Raw genomic sequence first — 20,255 nt, 5'->3', positions numbered from 1 at the left:
GGGAGTCCTGCTTTAGGTACATATCTGTAAAAGGTAAGAAATCTCATGATTTGCTACTTAATCGGTCTCTCGTTGACACGTGCCGAGATTCCCGCCGTGATATCCAACTAATTGCGGATATTTCTGTCACGACACAAACCTATGGGCTGCAACGGGCACTCGGTACCTTACTTAACCGGGTACCAACATAACATATCGTTCTTATTTTACTTTCATTGGCAAATGGGTCAAACAGGTCATCATGGGCTAACCAGAATAAACATTGGGAATACTCAATATAGGACGACCCAATATGATATAAAAACTTATACATATGACATACGGGCCTATAAGGCCAACGTGATCATTTGTAAACTCAAAATATAGGCCGGCATGATCAAAGTATACAAGCATTCGTATACATGACATCTGTCGCATGCCTCTAAGAGTACATACTTATCATAAAGGTCGGGACAGGGCCCCGCCATACCAAACAATATACGTCTAAATCATACTGACCAAACAAGCAATTCCGGAGCAAACGGAGCGCACCAACATCTTCCGCTGAGATGATAGCCTACTTGGAGGGCTCTCGACCTGTCTATCGGGACCTGCGGGCATGAAACGCAACGTCCCTAGGAAAAAGGTACGTCAGTACAAATAATGTACCGAGTATGTAAGGAATGAAAATCAGTAAACAATAGACATGAGAGAAACATAGAGTAAAAGACTCAACATGTATATCTGAATAGCTATGTGAATCATTTAATATTATAATGTCATGCATATGCGTATAAATGTCATACCTTGCATGGATAAATGCGTTCAAAATATCATTAAGCCTCTAAGGATATCCCATCATATCATCTCGGCCATTGTGGGCAAATCATCAACGTATACCAACTGATCAGGTGGTGGTGCGTATATAACACTGTAACCTTTTCTCATATCCCATATACATATATTATACATATATACGCGTATATAACGCCATCTGGTCATGGGTCAATGTAAATGAATGTAATGCATGAGAAGCTCGTCAATAAAAGCTTTCGGTGTGTCATAATACCATTTTGCCTTTGATTAATATCATGAAATAAACTTTATCAACTTACGTATTTTTTGAGACCCATGAACAGATGATAGAATAATATGACACATGGAGAATCAAGAACATAAGCATCTCTAGTATTTCTATGAATAGAGTCATTTATGGAAATTGTGTATTTGCTCGTTTCGTTTGTGTCGTATAGATTATGCCAAAAGAAATAAGGGATAGCCTTAACATACCTGAGTTGATTCTCTTGACAATCCTCTAACATACGTCAATTGCGACAAATCACATAACGGCAGATCGAAGTAGGGAAGAATCCGAATGATATTCTTTGAGAAAGATTGCACCGTACTCCCTTAGAATCGCAAAACCCTGTTGCTATAATATCACGTAGTCTCGTACGATCTTTGGTAGCAAAGTCACGTTGATAACATTTGAATAAGTTGCTGAAGCTTCCTTCTTCATTTTAGAGATTCTAAAAATGAATTTGAAAGGTTTTGTTAACCTTTAGGAGTGGGCCCCACTTTTTGGCTTAGTTGGCCACAACCCAATTCTCTAAGAATGACACCTTGAATCATGATATAAGAGTCATATGTTGTGGCTGCCACGTTTTGGTGGTCAACTCTTATCCAATAGTGTCCTAATTATTTCCTTAATTAATTGACTATCCCCCATTAACCAATAAATTTCTAATTATCCACATAATTAGGAATTATCTCAAATTACTTAAAATACTAATTACTTTTAACACATTTTATACCCCTTACTATCATAGTCATGTGGTACCTTGTATGACACTAGTCCATAAATATGGGGTATTATAGCTCGGGTTGTATTCTATCCCAAATTGACAAACTTCGACAAAACTAGTCTTCTTCGATTCGCTTACCCTTTCACCTTCACGAATTTACTTATCACTTGTTTAAAATAGCATAATACTTATAATCCCAAAAAATCTCATTCCCGAACTTACAAATTAACTTACGACGAAATTTTAGCGTACGAAAATGTGGGATGTAACATCATTCTCCCCTTTGGAACATTCGTCCTCGAATATTGACTGATACACTTATCATTATTATAACCCATAGTTCCGCTGAATACTTTAGTACTCTTCTTGCCATCTAGGCAACTATTTTTGTGAACAAATCCAAAGGCCAGGGCATTCCCCCCTTTAGGCCTCTTTCTTTCACCACGGCCTAATTCTTCCAATCTCGTAACTCTTACTACCTTCTGTCATGCAGCCTGTACGACTTTTTCCTTGTATGTGCACCTATGCGACTCTTCCCTTTAGCTTTTAAACAATCTCTAGGCTTCACTTTGGGAACATATACATAACTTGACAAGATGTCCCTCTGGGCATCTATAGGTATACTGAAGTTCTTGCTCGATACTTTGTCGAACTTGACTATTGCTATATCTTGTTTCATAGACCTAGTTATTCATCTGCATGACTTTATTGTATCTAGGTAGGTCATACTATACCATAACTCTTACCTTGGTTTTATTATTATCGAGGTCTGCTACCCACTTCCAGGTTCCTCTTTCGCTGCTTATCATATATGTATAAATATAAGTCCTTTAATATTACCTCATTACTGTTCATCTTAAAAATGACAGCCTGATCTCATTTTATACTGTTGAACTTTTATCCATCTATTGTTGATCTATAATCTACCACTGATAACTTGACCTCTTATGTAACACTGCCGCTAGGGCTCATGTCTCATCGGGGAACATCTGAAATGATTAGACTATCCACTTAGGGCGATACCATGCTTCCATAACCGTATTTCATAGCATCCCAATGTGATTCACCTTACGTGGGTATTTTTTTATCATGTACAATTCATGAAATCCCTTTTTTTTTCTTCAAATCATTACTCAATCAAAGGCCCAAACGTCATCCTTTATCTATCACAATTACACCCTCATTATACTATAAGGGCAGCATTCCATCTCTTCTAAATGCTACTAGTTCATTCAGGCTATACTGAGCTTTCTATAAATTAGAGAAACCATCAGCTCTTCTTGTTTTCATGGGCTTAATCCCGAGGACTTATCCATTCTCATCACCTTCGCACTCGCATTTTATTATCCTTACTCCTGTCTTCCTAAAACCTTGTCGCTCTACCATACTTTAGCTTGCGACTTACACATATCCATTTATACTACTCACAACCTTCCTTCAACTTGTTTGCACCATAGATTTCCTTTTGTTATTATGGAACATTAAGCGAGACATCACTTCGTCTCTAACTCTTCTTTACTCTCTCAACTAGACCTCTCGATACGTGAAACCATAGGCTGGAAGATATGCCACTAACGATACTGCTATCATTCCTGGATATTCAATCCCCGTGCTTCTAGCCTTCTATCCAAAGTATGGACTATTCACAACCTTTTGCATTTGAGTATTTCGTACGTTGTTCATTTTTACCTTACTAACTTTAAAGTCTCGCATCATGTCTTCTATCTCTTTCATGACCTCCTTTTCACCTAGGTATAACCCACATCCACAACTTGAACTTCTATTATAATACTTGCACCTCTTTACATGATTCGGTGAGAGCTTCATACTGATTTCTTATGAGGCCGGTACTCTTCTAACTGGATTTATCATAGAGCTGTTATAGCATATGGTTGTTGTACTATCTCTTTTGTACCTTTGATACTAAGAGTAATCCTGCAATATTCTCAATCACGATTTCTATAATTTTTTGGGTCCAATAATCGGACTCCTGATTTACTTCGTTGATGTAACTCTTTAGTTTCCTCTTCCTTATGATCAGCCTTTATGTAGGCTTAAGTTATCTTCCGATCTACGACTCATGGTATTACTTTAGCCCTTCATGGACGCTATGGAATATTCAGGATACAATCTTCTAACAATTCAAGCCTTTGTCTATGACCTGGACTCAATCCTTTCTTTTAACTTATACCAGGGTCTTCTACGACTGTATGATTGTCAACATATATGTTGCATGGATAATACTCCGAAATCTTAAGTGCGTTCATAACATAACTAACTCTGGATGATTTACTGAATAATTCTTTTTGTTCCTTCTCAACTTTCCTTAAATGAGAGCAATTGCCTTTCTTGGTCGTTCTGCCACTTGTTGCATGAATACTTGATTTATCTTAGTGCCCACATATGCCGGAAAATTTATTTTTTTCTTTTTTGCAACTCATATGATTTCGATCATTACTTTAGATTTTACTTCCCGTTCATTATCCACGGTAGGTGCCACTTTCTTTTGATTGCTTACAATGTTGTTGTGAGACTGTTGTTATATGACCATTTCCTTTTTAGGTCACTGTGCTTAGATTGAAGCCTTCCTCTTTATTTCCTTAGCTAGTCTTTTATTGCAGTACTTAGGGAGGACCCTCTGACTCTTGTAAAGTTGTGAGCTTATTACCTCGAATACTCGACGGGACTTTTGATGTCCTTCCTTGCCTATAATTATCCGTAGTTACTTACCTCCACGCCCTTATGCTTGTACGGCTGCTTCTGAACTAATATTTTGATTGCCTTACCAATGACACTCTTTTTTATTCTCGTAATATTGATATAGAACCTTTAACTACCCCGACTCCTATCTGAATATATCTCAAGTATTACAATGACATTACTGCGAGGCTAAATTTACTATATTGGGTTTTACTATGCTTATCTAGCACGATCTGCTGATTCGTCTGTATCCTCTTATATAGCCATAGCTAGGCTCTTCCTGAATCAACTACTAACTACTCATTGGCCATTTCTCATATCAATATTCCGCGTAATCTTTCTCGGGTTATTTCCTTTGTCTTAACTTACTTCTCGCACTGGATCCTTATCTATTGATAACATCTCGGGCAGGGACCCTTACTTATTCTCCTTGACGTCGTGTTTGCATAATGTTCTGGAATTGCAGCATACCTGTAGGATTTGGATAAGTGCAATCTTATCCCTTTCTTAGTCTTATCGCATTCTTCCTTTATTATTCCATAGTTACTACAACCACTTAATTCCGACTTAATGCCACATCACTCCATATTCTCCCCTTTAGGGAAGTACTAAGATTTAGCACTATGAGGATTTACGTATAAATGTTTTACCTCATTGGCATCTTTTCACATCATCGATGACTCTTACCTGCCTTGCGGTAATCCTTCTGTACTAAGGATAACAAAATTACTTACTCACGAGGGTGACACTTAGTGTAACTGGCACACTTAGTCCTTTAAGCTTAACTTTGCTCACATTGCTTGCTTTAGGAAAGCGTCTTCCTGAATGACCTTTTTCTTATGAATTTTCTTCTGTTGTCCATTCTATTATTGCTGGAACGCAATATGAAATTCTCATCATGCCGACCATTATCCAATCACTCAGTCCTTAATTCATGTTTAGTTTATCTTGTTCACCAGTCCATATTGATTTCTATTGCTTAGGGGTCTAACTTTTTCTTCTGCTAATCATGTTAGCGTCACGAACTTATTTCTTGAAATGAGGATATGACTTTATGGCCTATACTCTTTTGTTATCTCAAGGCCTGTCACCTTTCATCTCTTCCTTTACTTGACTATGGACACTGTAGTACTGTCATTTTTTCCTACCGTTGTCATCCATGTATCACATTTTACTCATAACGCTTCATTAACTCTCTTCTTATTTCCCTGCTAATATTTTTGTCTATCACTTTATTTTGAAAACTTTAATAAGACGTTCTTTGCTTTCAGCTCCCCTTGCTCCATCCACTGGCTCTTCGGTTTGCTTAACGTTCTCGCTCTACTAGGGACATGAGCCACACTTAGGTAATATTTATCCCTTCAAGGCTTCCAGTGCCTATTTTTGTAGTACTTGTATCCATTTGTACTATTTTAGAGTGCACCATCTGGATGTCTCACATGGAGATTTATTAGCACTTTTGCAATGTCCTTCGGAAATGTCAACTAACTTAAACAATTCATTTATCATTTTGGGTTACTCTAACCCCAGTCGGATCCTGATATCCCGTCCTTTTCTTAAAGCACAACTGTTAGTTCCCATAGGGAATAACTAAAATAGGTGTGACCAATTGTACATACGTCTGTTACAATTGAAGGTAGCTCAAAATGCTTATATTTCTCTGCTTGAATTGTAAATACTGTTAATCTTCATTAACTGGGCACCTCGTACCCTTCTTCATTTTGCTTATTTTGCTTTTTGAAACTTATATTTATCTTCTGAATCTCTCATTGTCTTTCACCATAAAAGTGGATAGATATTCTTTCCTTAAGGCTCCTTATCAAAAGGCTTACACGTCTCAATACACACATGATCTGCTGAAGACCTTATATTTACTTATCATAAGCATAACGAAAAATCGAGTTCCTCTGACTCAACTTTTCCATATCCACATTCAATCTCTTACCACCAATCTTTTTGGATGTAGGCATCGTCATATTATAAATAAGATAGAGTTTAGGAAATTGAGTTCTTACAACTGAGCTCTACCATACGATCTAGAGTAAGAAGAAAGAGTGACAATCTTAAATGTCATGTAGCCTCATACTTATAAGTGTGGTACACGACACACTCATAAACAAGACTCTACTAGACACGGCTTGTAGACTCTATAGGATAGAACTACTCTGATACCACTTTTGTCACGACCCAAACCTATGGGCCACGACGGGCACCCGGTACCTTACTTAGCCGAGTACCAACATAACATATCTTTCTTATTATACTTTCATTAGCAAATGGGCCGAATGGGCCATCATGGGCTAACTAGAATAAACATTAGGGAATACTCAATATAGGATGACCCAACATGATATAAAAACTTATACATGTGACATACGAGCCTATAAAGCCAATATGATCATTTGTAAACTCAAAACATAGGCCGACAAGGGCATACAAGCATCCATATACATGACATCCGTCTACAAGCCTCTAAGAGTACATACTTATCATAAAGGTCGGGATAGGGCCCCGCCATACCAAACAATACACGTCTAAATCATACTGAGCAAACAAGCAACTCTGGAGCAAAAGGAGCCCACCAATATCTTCCACTGAGCTGATATCCTACTTGGAGGGCTCTCGACCTGTCTATGGGGTCCTGCGGGCATGAAACGCAATGTCCCCAAGCAAAAGGGACGTCAGTACAAATAATGTACCGAGTATGTAAGGAATAAAAATCAATAAACAATAGATATGAGAGAAACATGGAGTAAAAGACTCAACATGTATATCTGAATAGCTCTGTGAATCATTTAATATTATAATGTCATACATATGCGTATAAATGTCATACCATGCATGGGTAAATCCGTTCATAATATCATCAAGCCTCTAAGGGCATCCCATCATATCATCTCGATCACTATGGGCAAAATATCAACGTATACCAGCTGATCAGGTGGTGGTGCGTATATAACGCCGTAACCTTTTCCCATATCCCATATACATATATTATACATATATACACGTATATACCTCCATCCGGTCATAGGTCAATGTAAATGAATGCAATGCATGAGAAGTACGTCAACAAAATCTTTCGGAGTGTCATAAGACCATTTTGCCTGTGATTAATATCATGAAATAAACTTTATCAACTTACGTATTTTCTGAGACCCATGAACAGATGATAGAATAATATGACACATGGAGAATCAAGAACATAAGCATCTCTAGTATTACTATGAATAGAGTCATTTATGGAAATTGTGTATTTGCTCGTTTCGTTTGTGTCGTATAGATCATGCCAAAAGAAATAAGGGATAGCCTTAACATACCTGAGTCGATTCTCTTGACAATCCTCTAAAATACGTCAATTGCGACAAATCATATAACGGTGGATCGAAGTAGGGAAGAATCTGTATGATATTCTTTGAGAAAGATTGCGTTGGCAATGAGAAGGCTCAGTAAAGTTACGCATTCGCGAGTGGTAGATCGCGTTGGCATAGAAGAAATTTCCGGTCATAGGCAGTTGTACTTCACGAACATGAGGGTACTTCCGCGTTCGCAAAGAAGGAAAGCTGGGCAGCAGTGTTAAATTTCAAAATCAAAGGTTTGAGCCCATTTTTCATATTTTGAGCAAGATACCACGACTTTGGGCGATTTTTGAAGGATTTTTCAGAGAGTTGATTGGGGTAAGTGTTTATCACTTGGTTTTGGGTAAATCCCATGATTCTACCTTTAATTTTGTCATCTAATTTGTGATTTGGGCTAAAAAATTGGGGAAGAAGATGAAGTGTTCTTGAGTTAGAATTTTGAGGTTTTGAATGGGATTTTGTTGTTGGATTTGAGTAAATTTGGTATGGTTTTCAGGTTTTGTGACTTTTGTCGGATTCCGAGACGTGGACCCGGGGGCCAAGTTTGAGCAAGTTTCAGGTTTTGAGTATAATTTAGTAGTTTTCTTATGGAATTGATTCCTTTAGCATATATTAATCGCATTGTACTGTTTGTGGCTAGATTCAGGGCGTTTGGAGGCCGATTCGAGAGGCAAAGGCATCGCGGAGTAGGATTTTGCTCGGATTGAGGTAAGTAACAGTGTAAATTTGGTCCTGAGGGTATGAAACCTTGAATTTTGTGTCGTACGACTATTTTGGAGGTGACGTACATGCTAGGTGACGGGCGTGTGGGCGTGCATCAAAGGGATTGTGACTTGGTCCGTCCCGTGAGACTGTAAAATCGATTAGCCTACTGTTTACTACTTGTTCCCACTGTTTTTATGGAAATTGACTGCACTGCATGTTAGAAATCATGTTTAGGCCTTGTGATATCACTGTTGAGACCCGTGAGGTTGTGTACTTGCTGAATTAACTGCTATTTACTGTTTTGTTCTCTGTAATGATATTACTTGCGTATCTTAACTCCGCCCCTCCTATTTATCATTGATACATGTTATTATCTCTATTTTGGCTGAATTATATGCTTTTTGAGAGCTCGAGGGACTGGAGAGGTTGGTGACTGAGATAGGGCCTAAGTGCCGAGCTATGAGCTTTGTGAGTATATATGGATTAGGTTGTATGTTGCAACGAGCCTCGTGGATATATATGCATATATTGGATCAGGTTGTACGCCACAACGAGCCTTTGGGCTAATTATCTATATTGGATCTGGTTTCACGCCGCAACGAGCCTTATGGCTATTCATATATTGGATCGGGATGCACGCTGTAGTGATATATCGTTTGGGCTGAAGGAGCCCCTCCGGAGTCTACACACCCCCAGTGAGCGCAAGTACCTATTGAGTATGATTACTGAGGGTTGAGAGCCGAGTCATTGAGCTATTGAGACGAGCTGAGTGATCGTTGTCTTGAGAGATTGTACTTGCTTTCAATTATTTGTTGCACTCAGTTGTTATCTGTCCTTGTTGTGCAAATTTCTGGAAGACTTGATATCTGGTACTTGAGCACGAACTGATTTGACTTAAACTACTAAATTTGAAAACATGACTGTTCTTTATTTGAAAGTTATTGAAATAAACTGTATTTGCATAGCTCGTCACTACTTCTCAGTTCATTATTTATTTCCGTTATTTACTGAGTTAGAAGTACTCACGTTACTCCTTGCACCTTGTGTGCATATTTAGGTGAGACCGGTTACGGAGGTCATTGAATTCGTGCGCAGTTGGCTATCGGAGACATACGAGGTAGCCGCCGGCATCCGCAACCCTCGTCTCTCCTTCCATTATTATATTTTCTTTTTGTTTTGGCATTAGTGGACTATTGTAAACTCGGATTCTAGATTGGTTTTAGATGCTCATGACTTAGTGACACCCCGATGTTGGGCTACCTTTTCCGCATTTTTATTTTGAGTTCAACTCTTTTATGAAGTTTCTAGTATGAAAAGCTTTGACTTATCTTTTAATGAAATATTTAAGTGTTTTGGAAGTGTGTCGGCTTGCCTAGTACCACGATAAGCGCCATCACGACAGGTTTGAGTTTTGGGTCGTGACATAATATTTAAAGGTATATTAGGGTACTTATTAAGTTACTAAGTTATGCTCATTACAGGTCTGCAAATCGGTGAGATTACGAGTAAGGGTTTTTGTTCTTCTAAGGGGAAGGTGTTAGGCACCCGTTAAAATCTACCTAAGTTAGCTCCATAGGACTTAGAATAATTTTAAAAGACTAAGTTATTTACACTATGCTTGATTATTACTAAGGCAGGGCTCACTATATACTAAAGGGAATGTATATGTGTAAGACTTAAGAAAGGTATGGATTATGAAAGAGTTATTAGAGGCTAAGAGGGTTTTGAAAGTGGTTTATATGTTAAAGCTTGTAATTACTAAGTTAAGAAGATAAGTATTTTGAAGAATAGATGCTAAGGTAATTATGAAAGATGTTTAGAGGAAAATAATTTTAAAATGTACCTTAGTTTTTTCTTAAAATTCCGAAGAAGGCGGGTCTTTAAAAATTCATTTGGGTGATCGTTCATTAGTGACTTTTATGAAAATCTGGTTTCATACTTTGTTAGTAAAAAATCAGTGATTCTTTCCTAATTTTTCTTTGAAAATGGATTGTTGTTCTCATTAAGGACATAAGCTTCAAAATCTTTAAGAAAAATCAGTGTGCAAGATGAACAAGTTAACATGAGGTGAAGATTAGTTACTAGCTATGTCCTTTTAAGTTCTATATTAGTTAAGGTTTTCCTATATTTCATGTAATACTAAGCATGAAATAAAAATGCACAATCCAATATATGAGTGCTAAATACATGAGAACAATATATGATAAAACAATAAAGGCAGTAAGCGAAAGACAATGAAGGCAGTAAACTAAGCTATGGAAATAATGAACAATAATGAAAGAAGTAGGGAGAGAGGACTGGACTCTCATGATTGGGCCTCAATAAGGTAGGCCCAGCAACTTAGGAGGCGGGGCAATAGCAAGACTGGACTCTTCAAAGGTGGTGCGGCAAAGCTAGTTTGGACCTGAGTTTCTTAGGAACTCAGCAGGCCCAAATGCATACATGTCCAGAAGAATAAAAATAAATTCATTAGAAATATTCACACATTCTCAACATATTCAAATACACATGACATTTATATAAACAAATAATTAAAACAAGGAAATAATCAATAATGCAGGAAATTATATTAATGTGGTGGTTTTACTTAGCAAATAATTCACGTTGAAAACCTTTCGTTGTCAGTAAACATTAAACCCTCAAAGAACTAAAAGTGTCAATAAATTAAGGTCTAAAGAGGAAGCTCCAGTCAAGGCTGATGCTCCCTGTGGATTCCCCGACACTTCAAAGTTCCCAAGGGACTCAAGGCCCAGGGCAACGCTTGTGCCGGGAAAGGCACCCAACCTAGAATCAAACTTTACTCTCAAATACCCTTAAATACTAACAACATATTTTTCTTATTAGTTTAAATACCAATAAGACTCTTCTAATGTAAATTAAATGCTATAGCATTATCTACCACAAGAATATACTTTCCCTCCTAACATAAGAACATATAATTTGAACTTGATTACCAAACAAACATATTGTGATGACCCAAAAGGTCATCACTTGTTTTAGAAATGGATTCTACATTCTGAAGCCTTAAAAAACTCTTTCAGCATCACCTCGATTTGTGTGCACAGTCCGGACGCATAGCTAGAAAGCCATTATGTGAAAATTTGTGAAATATAATAAATTTAGGTTGACTTCGGCCAATATTTTGGGTAAACGGACCCGGATCCGTGATTTGACGGTCCCAGAGGGTCCGTAGGAAAATATGGGACTTGGGCGTATACCCGGAATTGAATTCCGAGGTCCCAAGCCCGAGAAATGAATTTTTTAAAGAAAATTATTTTCTGGAATATTTATGAGTTTTTGGAAATGAAATGTGTTTAAAACTTGATGGTATCGGGCCCGTATTTTGGTTCGGGAGCCCGGTACTGGTCTTATATGTGATTTAAGATGAGTATGTGAAATTTGGTAAGAAACGGACTTGAATGACGTGAATAAGACCGTATTTGAGAAAATTGGAAAATTTGAAGTTCTTAAGTGATTTCATGATTTTGATGCTAAATTCGTAGCTGTTGATGTTATTTTCGTGATTTGATCACACGAGCAAGTCCGTAGGGTCTTTTTGAGGTAGTGTGCACATTTGGTTTGGAGCCCCGGAGCTCGGGTGAGTTTTCAGATAGGTCTCGGAAGGTTTTTGAACTTAGGAAAATTGCAGAAACTGCTGTTTTGATGCACAGGCCTTCTGTGCTTCGCGATCGCGAAGCCCTTCACGCGATCGCGAAAGGGAAAATTGGGCAGGGGTGGATTTGTTCAATGCGAACGCGAGGTAAGGGATGCGAACGCGGAGCACTAGGTGGTTGCTCTACGTGAACGCGACCCATTTCCCGCGAACGCGTAGTGTAAATGGGGGGCTGCTCTGGGAAGTGATCATTCCTCTACGCGAACGCGTGCACAGGCCCGCGAACGCGAAGGTCAGGGGGGCCAACCCTTCACGAACGCGTAAGAGGACTCGCAATCACGTAAGCCTGAGGAAGGTTGCTCTTCACGAATGCGGCAGACCCATCGCTAACGCGATGAAGGTCTGCCCAGTGATTTTTAAACAGTAACAGAACATTCGGGATTAAACCTAAAATTCATAACTTCTTCTTCCAAACTCCAAATTGGGCAATGTTTGAAAGAGAACTTCACTACAAATTCATAGGTATGTAATCTTAGACTAATTTTTTTCAATTTCCATTAACACCCATTAGATTTCTAGGCCTAAATCATGTTCTTAAGGGTAGAAAATTAGGGATTTGGGTAGAGTGAGTTTTTTTTGTATAAATGGAATTTAGGCCTCGTTTTGGGTCGGGTTTCGAAACTAATTACATATTCGGGATCATGAGTGAATGGGTGATTGGGTTTTGGTCCGAACCTCATGTTTTGACCAAGCGGGCCCGGGGTCGTTTTTTGACTTTTGGGAAGAATGATAGGAAATCTATAATTAAGCATTGGGTATGAATTCTTTAGAATTTATTGATATTGTTAAATCAATTTGGGCTAGATACGAGTTGTTCGGAGGCAAATTTTAAAAGAAAAGCGGTGTTTGAGGCTTGAGTTGACCATGGAAGTTCGAGGTAAGTGTTTGGTCTAACCTTAGCTTGAGGGATTAGGAGTCGTGTCTTATTTGCTACGTGTTAACTGTGGAGTACGACGTATAGGCATGGTGATGAGTATCTATACGTCGGTGTCAAGCATGCCCGTGAGTCTTGTATTGTAATTGTTATGACTCCGTCGTGGTTTATTGTGCTTCATATGAGGATTATCATTATTGTTCCCTTGCCGGGATGTTGTTATGGTATTATTGTTCCCTTTCCGAGATGTTATTGTCATATTGTTTCTCCCTTGCCAGGATGTTTGTTGTGATATTATTGTTCCCTTGTCGGGATGTTGTTGTAATATTATTGTTCCCTTGCCGGGATGTTGTTATATTACTATTGTTCCCTTGCCGAGATTCTTTTATGATTGGTGTTGATAAATGAAATGGGAGTGGGTTGCACGCCTGCACCGGTAATATATGAAATGGGAGCGGGTTGCACGCTTGCAATGGTAATATATGAAATGGGAGCGGGTTGCATGCCTGCAACGGTAATATATGAAATGGGAGCGGGTTGCACGCCTGCAACGGTAATGTATGAAATGAGAGTGGGTTGCATGCCTGCAACGGTAATATATGAAATGGGAACGGGTTGCACGCCTGCAACGGAAATATATTAAATGGGAGCAGGTTGCACGCCTGCAACGGTATCATATGAAATGGGATCGAGTTGCACACCTGCAACGGTATTACATGTGTACCTTTTATTCTTATTTCTTTATCCTTGCTGGTAATTGATTTATTCCTTTCCTTATATTTCTCTACTATTGTTCTGTTGTTATCTGTTACTCCCCGCAGCATGTTTCCCCCACCCAACTTTAGTTGTAATTATCTGCTTCTATTTCCGCTGTATATGATTTAACTGCACAGGTTATTTGGTAGTCTGGTCCTAGCCTCGTCACTAGTTCGCCGAGGTTAGGCTAAACATTTACCAGCACATGAGGTCAGTTGTGTTGATGCTATACTCTACACTATGTGCAGATCCCGTAGCGGCAGCTTTTGGACCATAGCTTTAGGTGGTTGCCTTCAGTCTAGTCAGAGATCCTGAGGTAGTCCTGCAGGCATCCGCAGGCCCCGTTTCTCTTCTACCTTTATATTCTGTTTTCATTTACTTCAGTGATAGATTGTATCTTTCTTTTCAGACAATTGTTTGTAGTATTCGTAGACGGTTCGTGATATTGTGATACCGGTTCCGGGTAGAGATGTACTTGATATTGTCTCACTTGTCTTTGGCTAAGTTATCAGATTATGTCTTCCGCGTGTATTTAATTATTGTTAATATTTCATTGTTGATTATGTCTTACGTGCGTATTTAATTATTCACGGACAAGCTTTGTAGAGTCTGAGGGATCGGTACGGCGACGTTTGTATTTATCCCCTAGAGGCTACAGAGTTAGGAAAAACTTCACATTTATTCTTTCCTGTCGTGCGGTTTGGTTTTCTCAATGCTAATTGAATTTCTACTCTATTCATTCGTAGATGGTGAGAACACACGCTTCTTCATCCACCGATCAATAGCCCAAGCCGCCAGTAGCAGCTCCCACGATGGGAAGAGGGCGAGGCCGAGGCCGAGATCGTGCTAGAGGCCGAGGTAGGAGTAGAGCTCAGCCAAGGGCAGCAGCACCAGCGGCGGAGCCTCAGGTTGACTTTGATGATGAGGTTCCGGCCCAGGCAGTTCCGGTGGGCCCAGCTCAGGTCCCAGAGGGGTTTATTGCTACCCAGTACTCCAAGATGATCTGGTCCGTCTAGTGGGCCTTATAGAGAGTGTCACCCGGGCATGCTTGCTTCCTGTAGCACCAGCCGTCTCTCAAGCTGGAGGAGGAGCCCAGACTCCTGCTACTTGCACTCCGGAGCAGATGGCTCCCTAGTTTCAGACTCCAGCAGCTCAGCCAGTTGGAGCAGTTCAGCCAGGTATGGTAGCTTAGACCGGTAATGGAATAGCTATGTCTGCCGATGCTTTGTGGAGATTGGACAGGTTCACCAAGCTCTTCACTACTACTTTCAGCGGTGCATCTTCATAGGATCACCAGGATTATCTAGACAGATGTCATAAAGTTCTCAGGAATATGGGGATATTGGAGACTAATGGGGTCGACTTTGCTACTTTCCGCTTGTCTGGATCCACCAAGACTTCGTGGAGATATTATTATTTGGCTAGGCCAGCCGGATCGCTAGTTTTGACTTGGGAGCAGTTTACTCAGCTATTTCTGGAGAAGTTTCTCCCTATCACTCAGAGAGAGGCCTATCGGAGGCAGTTTGAGCGTCTCCAGTAGGGTTCTATGACCGTTACTCAATATGAGGCTAGATTCATCGACTTAGCCTGTCATGCTCTTATCATACTTCCCACCGAGAGAGAGAGAGGGTGAGGAAGTTCATTGAGGGACTTATTCAGCCGATTTGACTTCAGATGGCTAAGGAGACAGGGAGTGAGATTTCTTTCCAGGAGGCGACCAATGTGGCCAGGAGAGTTGATATGGTTCTGTCACAGGGAGGTGGTCAGGGGTCTGAGAAGAGGCCTCGTCATTCAGGCAGGTTCAGTGGTGCCTCGTCTGGAGGCAGGGATTCGTATGGTAGAGGTCATCCTCCTAGGCCCTTTCAGTCAGCACTTCAGGTCTTTCACGGCGCTTCAGGTGGCTGTGGTTCTTATATGCAGTATTCTGATCAGTAGTCCTATAGTGCACCACTAGATCCAATCAGTGCACCGCCGCTTCAGATTTTTCAGGGTCGTCAGCCCCAATAGTCGAGGGCTTGTTTTACTTATGGCGACATGAGGCACATTGCTAGATATTCCCCTCGAGCATCGAGCAATTCTCAACAGTAGGGTTCCCGTGCTATGGTACAGGCACCAGGCATTCCACTGCCCGCTCCGCCAGCTAGGGGTGGGGGTAGAGGTACTAGAGGTGGAGGTATAGGTATTAGAGGTAGAGGTTAGGCAGCTAGAGGTGGAGGCTAGCCAGTAGTAGGCCGTCCTAGAGATGTAATTCAGGGTGGTGGGGCCCAGCCTCGATGTTATGCTCTTCCAGCTAGGCCTGAGGCTGAGGCTTCCGATGCAGTTATCACAGGTACGGTTCTGGTTTATAGTAGGGATGCTTCAGTGCTATTTTATCCAGGGTCTACATACTCTTATGTGTCATCTTATTTTGCGCCTTATCTGGTCATGCCTAACGATTCTTTGAGTGCTCCTATTTATGTGTCTACACCGGTGGGTAATTCTATTGCAGTAGATTGTGTTCATCGCTCTTGTGTAGCTATGATTGGGGGTCTTGAGACTCGAGTAGACTTATTACTACTGGACATGGTTGATTTCGATGTTATATTGGGGATGGACTGGTTATCATCTTACCACGCTATATTGGATTGTCATGCCAAAACTGTGACCTTAGCCTTGCCGGGTTTACATCGTTTAGAGTGAAGAGGGACTCCATATCATTCTACCCGTAGTGTTATCTCTTATGTGAAGGCTCAACGTATGGTCGAGAAGGGGTGTTTGACCTATTTGGCATATGTACAAGATTCTAGTACTGAAATTCCTTCTATTGATTTTGTGCCTGTTGTTCGTGAGTTCCTTGAGGTATTTCCTTCAGACCTACTGGGTATGCTACCCGACAAGGATATTGACTTCTGCATTGATTTGGCTCCGGGCACTCAGCCCATTTCTATTCTGCCGTATCGTATGACCCCTCCTGAGTTGAAAGAGTTGAAGGAGCAGTTGCATGACTTGCTTGAAAAGGGTTTCATTAGACCCAATGTTTCGCCTTGGGGTGCGCCGGTGTTGTTTGTTAAGAAGAAGGACGGATCGATTAGAATGTGCATAAATTACCGGCAGTTGAACAAGGTTACAATCAAGAATAAGTATCCATTTCCCAGGATTGATGATTTGTTTGTTCAGCTTCAGGGTGCCAAGGTATTTTCAAAGATTGACTTGAGATCTAGCTACCATCAGTTGAGGATTAGGGCATCCAACGTCCCTAAGATAGTTTTTCGCACTCGGTACGTGTATTATGAGTTCCTGGTAATGTCATTCGGGTTGACAAATGCCCCGACAACTTTTATGAATTTGATGAACCGAGTGTTCAAGCCTTACTTGGATTCATTCGTGATAGTCTTTATTGATGATATTTTGATCTATTCCCGCAGCCGGGAGGAGCACGAGTAGCATCTTAGAGTGGTTCTTCAGACTTTAGGGGATAGCCAGTTGTATGCCAAGTTTTCAAAGTGTGAGTTCTAGTTAAGTTCAGTTGCATTCCTGGGTCATATTGTATCAGTAGAGGGTATTCAGGTTGATCCGAAGAAGATAGAGGCAGTCAAGAACTGTCCTAGACCCGCATCAGTTACAGAGATCCGGAGTTTCTTGGGTTTGACAAGCTACTATCGTCGGTTTGTGGAGGGGTTTCGTCTATTGCAGCCCCGATGACCAGGTTGACCCAAAAGGGTGCCCAATTCAGGTGGTCGGACGAGTGTGAGGTGAGCTTTCAGAAGCTCAAGACAGTTTTGACTACGGCATCGGTGTTGGTTTTGCCCACAGGTTCAGGGCCATATACAGTTTATTGTGATGCATCTCGTATTGGACTTGGTGCGGTGTTACTGTAGGATGTCAAGGTCATTACCTATGCCTCGCAGTAGTTGAAGATTCATGAGAAGAACTATCTGGTTCATGATTTGGAGTTAGCAACCATTGTTCACGTGTTGAAGATTGGAGGCATTATCTGTATGGCGTGGCATGTGAGGTGTTCACGGATCACAAGAGTCTGCAGTACTTGTTCAAGTAGAAGGAGCTAAACTTGAGGCAGAGAAAGTGGTAGGATCTGTTGAAAAACTATGATATCACCATCTTATATCATCCGAAAAAGGCCAATGTGGTGTCTGATGCTTTGATTAGGAACTCAGCCAGTATGGGCAGTCTTGCTTATATCCCGATCGGTGAGAGACCGCTTGCTTTGGATGTTCAGGCTTTGGCTATTCAGTTCGTGAGGTTGGATGTTTATGAGCCCAGCCGTGTATTAGCTTACACCATCGCTCGTTCTTCATTATTGGAGCGTATCCGAGATCGGCAGTTTGATGATCCTCATTTGTATGTCCTTAGAGACACGGTGTAGCACGGAGGTGCCAAGCAGGTTACCTTAGGAGATGATGGAGTTCTGAGATTGCAGGGTCGAGTTTGTGTGCCTAATGTGGATGGACTCCGAGAGTTGATTTTAGAGGAGGCCTATAGTTCCCGGTACTCTATTCATCCGGGCGCCGCTAAGATGTATCAAGATTTGCGACAACATTATTGGTGGCGGAGAATAAAGAAGGACATTGTTGCACATGTGGCTCGGTATTTGAACTTTCAGCAAGTTAAGTACGAACATTAGAGGCCCGACGGTTTGTTCCAGAAGATTGAGATTCCTGAGTGGAAGTGGGAGCGTATCACTATATACTTTGTTGTTAGACTCCCATGGACTCTGATGATAGGCTATAATTGCGTATTTTAGTCGATTATTACACTCTAATTTACTGCACTTTAGTTGAGTTTGCGCTTTAATCGCTAGTGTTTTGCACTAACGGTGTGTTTTATGCCTTGTAGGAGTGATTCCGAGCTATATAGATGTTATGGAATGAGTTCAAGTAATTTGGAGCTTTGAAATCTGAGTAAAAGCCCAAGGAATTAAGCCGGGATCGTATTCAGGGATCAACGGATGATAAAGCAAAAAAAACGAAGACTCGAGTAGGCATATTGTATACTGTCTAGTAAAATACACATAACATTTAGCTCATAACTCCATTTGGGCTCCACAATATACGGTTGGAAAGATAACTCAAAGGTCTACAACTTTCATGTTTTATTTTTTTCAAATTCCAAACAGAACAGGGTGAAAAATGCTGTCGAAACCGCATCCGCGGAGCTGAGGCGGGCTGAGGCAGTATACCTGCCATATACCGCGGTTGACCGCGATAGTCAAGACGTGAAATATTGTCCTTTTTGCGTTGGAGAAGGTATAATTATTTGGGCCCGACCCTACTTGGTATATATACATGGAAAAACAGTATTTTTAAGGGTGGGACACACTTTTGACATAAAAATTAGACCTAAGGAGGCTAAGGAGACCGAGGATTCGACCTAAGGAGTCAAGAACACAATAAGCGTAAGGCGGAGAATTCTTCAATGAGTTTTATCCTTCCTCTTCCTATTTTTCATTATTGGTAATGATTTTTAGTATTGTAGTTTTACATACTATTATGAATAGCTAAATTGTTATCTAGGGTTTTGATAGAACCTTTTGTAGGATAAATTCTTGTTATGTTTTTATATAATTGAGCCGTTGGATTTCTCTACTTGTTCAACTACGTGTTTATTGTTGTTGATTGAATGGCCATCGATTAACTATGCCTATTTATTATGTGTTTCTCGAGAAAGGATACATATTTAGGTGATTGTTGAACAACGTCACTCCTAACGTATGTGAGAAATCAATACAACGGGTTTAAAGGTAGGTTTAGAAATAACAAAGCCTTGACGTGGTCATAATGAGCGGTTAGATAAAGCAAACTAGCGTAGTTCGAGAGAATATGTCCAGTAAATTGTTGTAGTTGCTCGAGAGAGAATTACGACACCTAAAGTGCTCACGATCAGTAGATAATACATTGGCGAAATTGTAGGGAATATAGCTAGAAGGATTCCGACAATTGGGGAAATCATAACTCTAGACCTCTTTAATTTAGTCTCCAACCCTTTGTCTCGTTAGTTGATAATTTTACCGTTTTCTAGTATTTGCTAGTTAATTAGTTAGAAATATAAACCTCAATCTTTATAATTTAGAAAATTGTTCAAACTTGTCTTTTTAGTGATATTAAACAGATATATCGAAGCCTTAGTTCTCCGTGGGATTCGACTCCGGACTTTTAGACCGGATTATATTTGCAGCGACCGCTTATCCTTTTTATGACTAGAGTTGGGCGTGATCAAATTTTGGCGCCGTTGCCGGGGGACTAACGACATAGTTGTAACTGTATATATTGCTAGGTTTCGAGTTTGAATTTTTATTTTATTTTCTTTTATTTTGTTTTTTTGTATTTTTTATTTTTTTTTATAGCTATTGATTTGAGAAACATGACATCTTGGAATTATGGGAATTTAGGTGTAGATAATTCTAATAT

The sequence above is a fragment of the Nicotiana sylvestris genome, chromosome 9 (genome assembly GCF_000393655.2).
Source record: "Nicotiana sylvestris chromosome 9, ASM39365v2, whole genome shotgun sequence".
Taxonomy (NCBI): Eukaryota; Viridiplantae; Streptophyta; class Magnoliopsida; order Solanales; family Solanaceae; genus Nicotiana; species Nicotiana sylvestris.
This window is presented reverse-complemented; position numbering follows the sequence as displayed.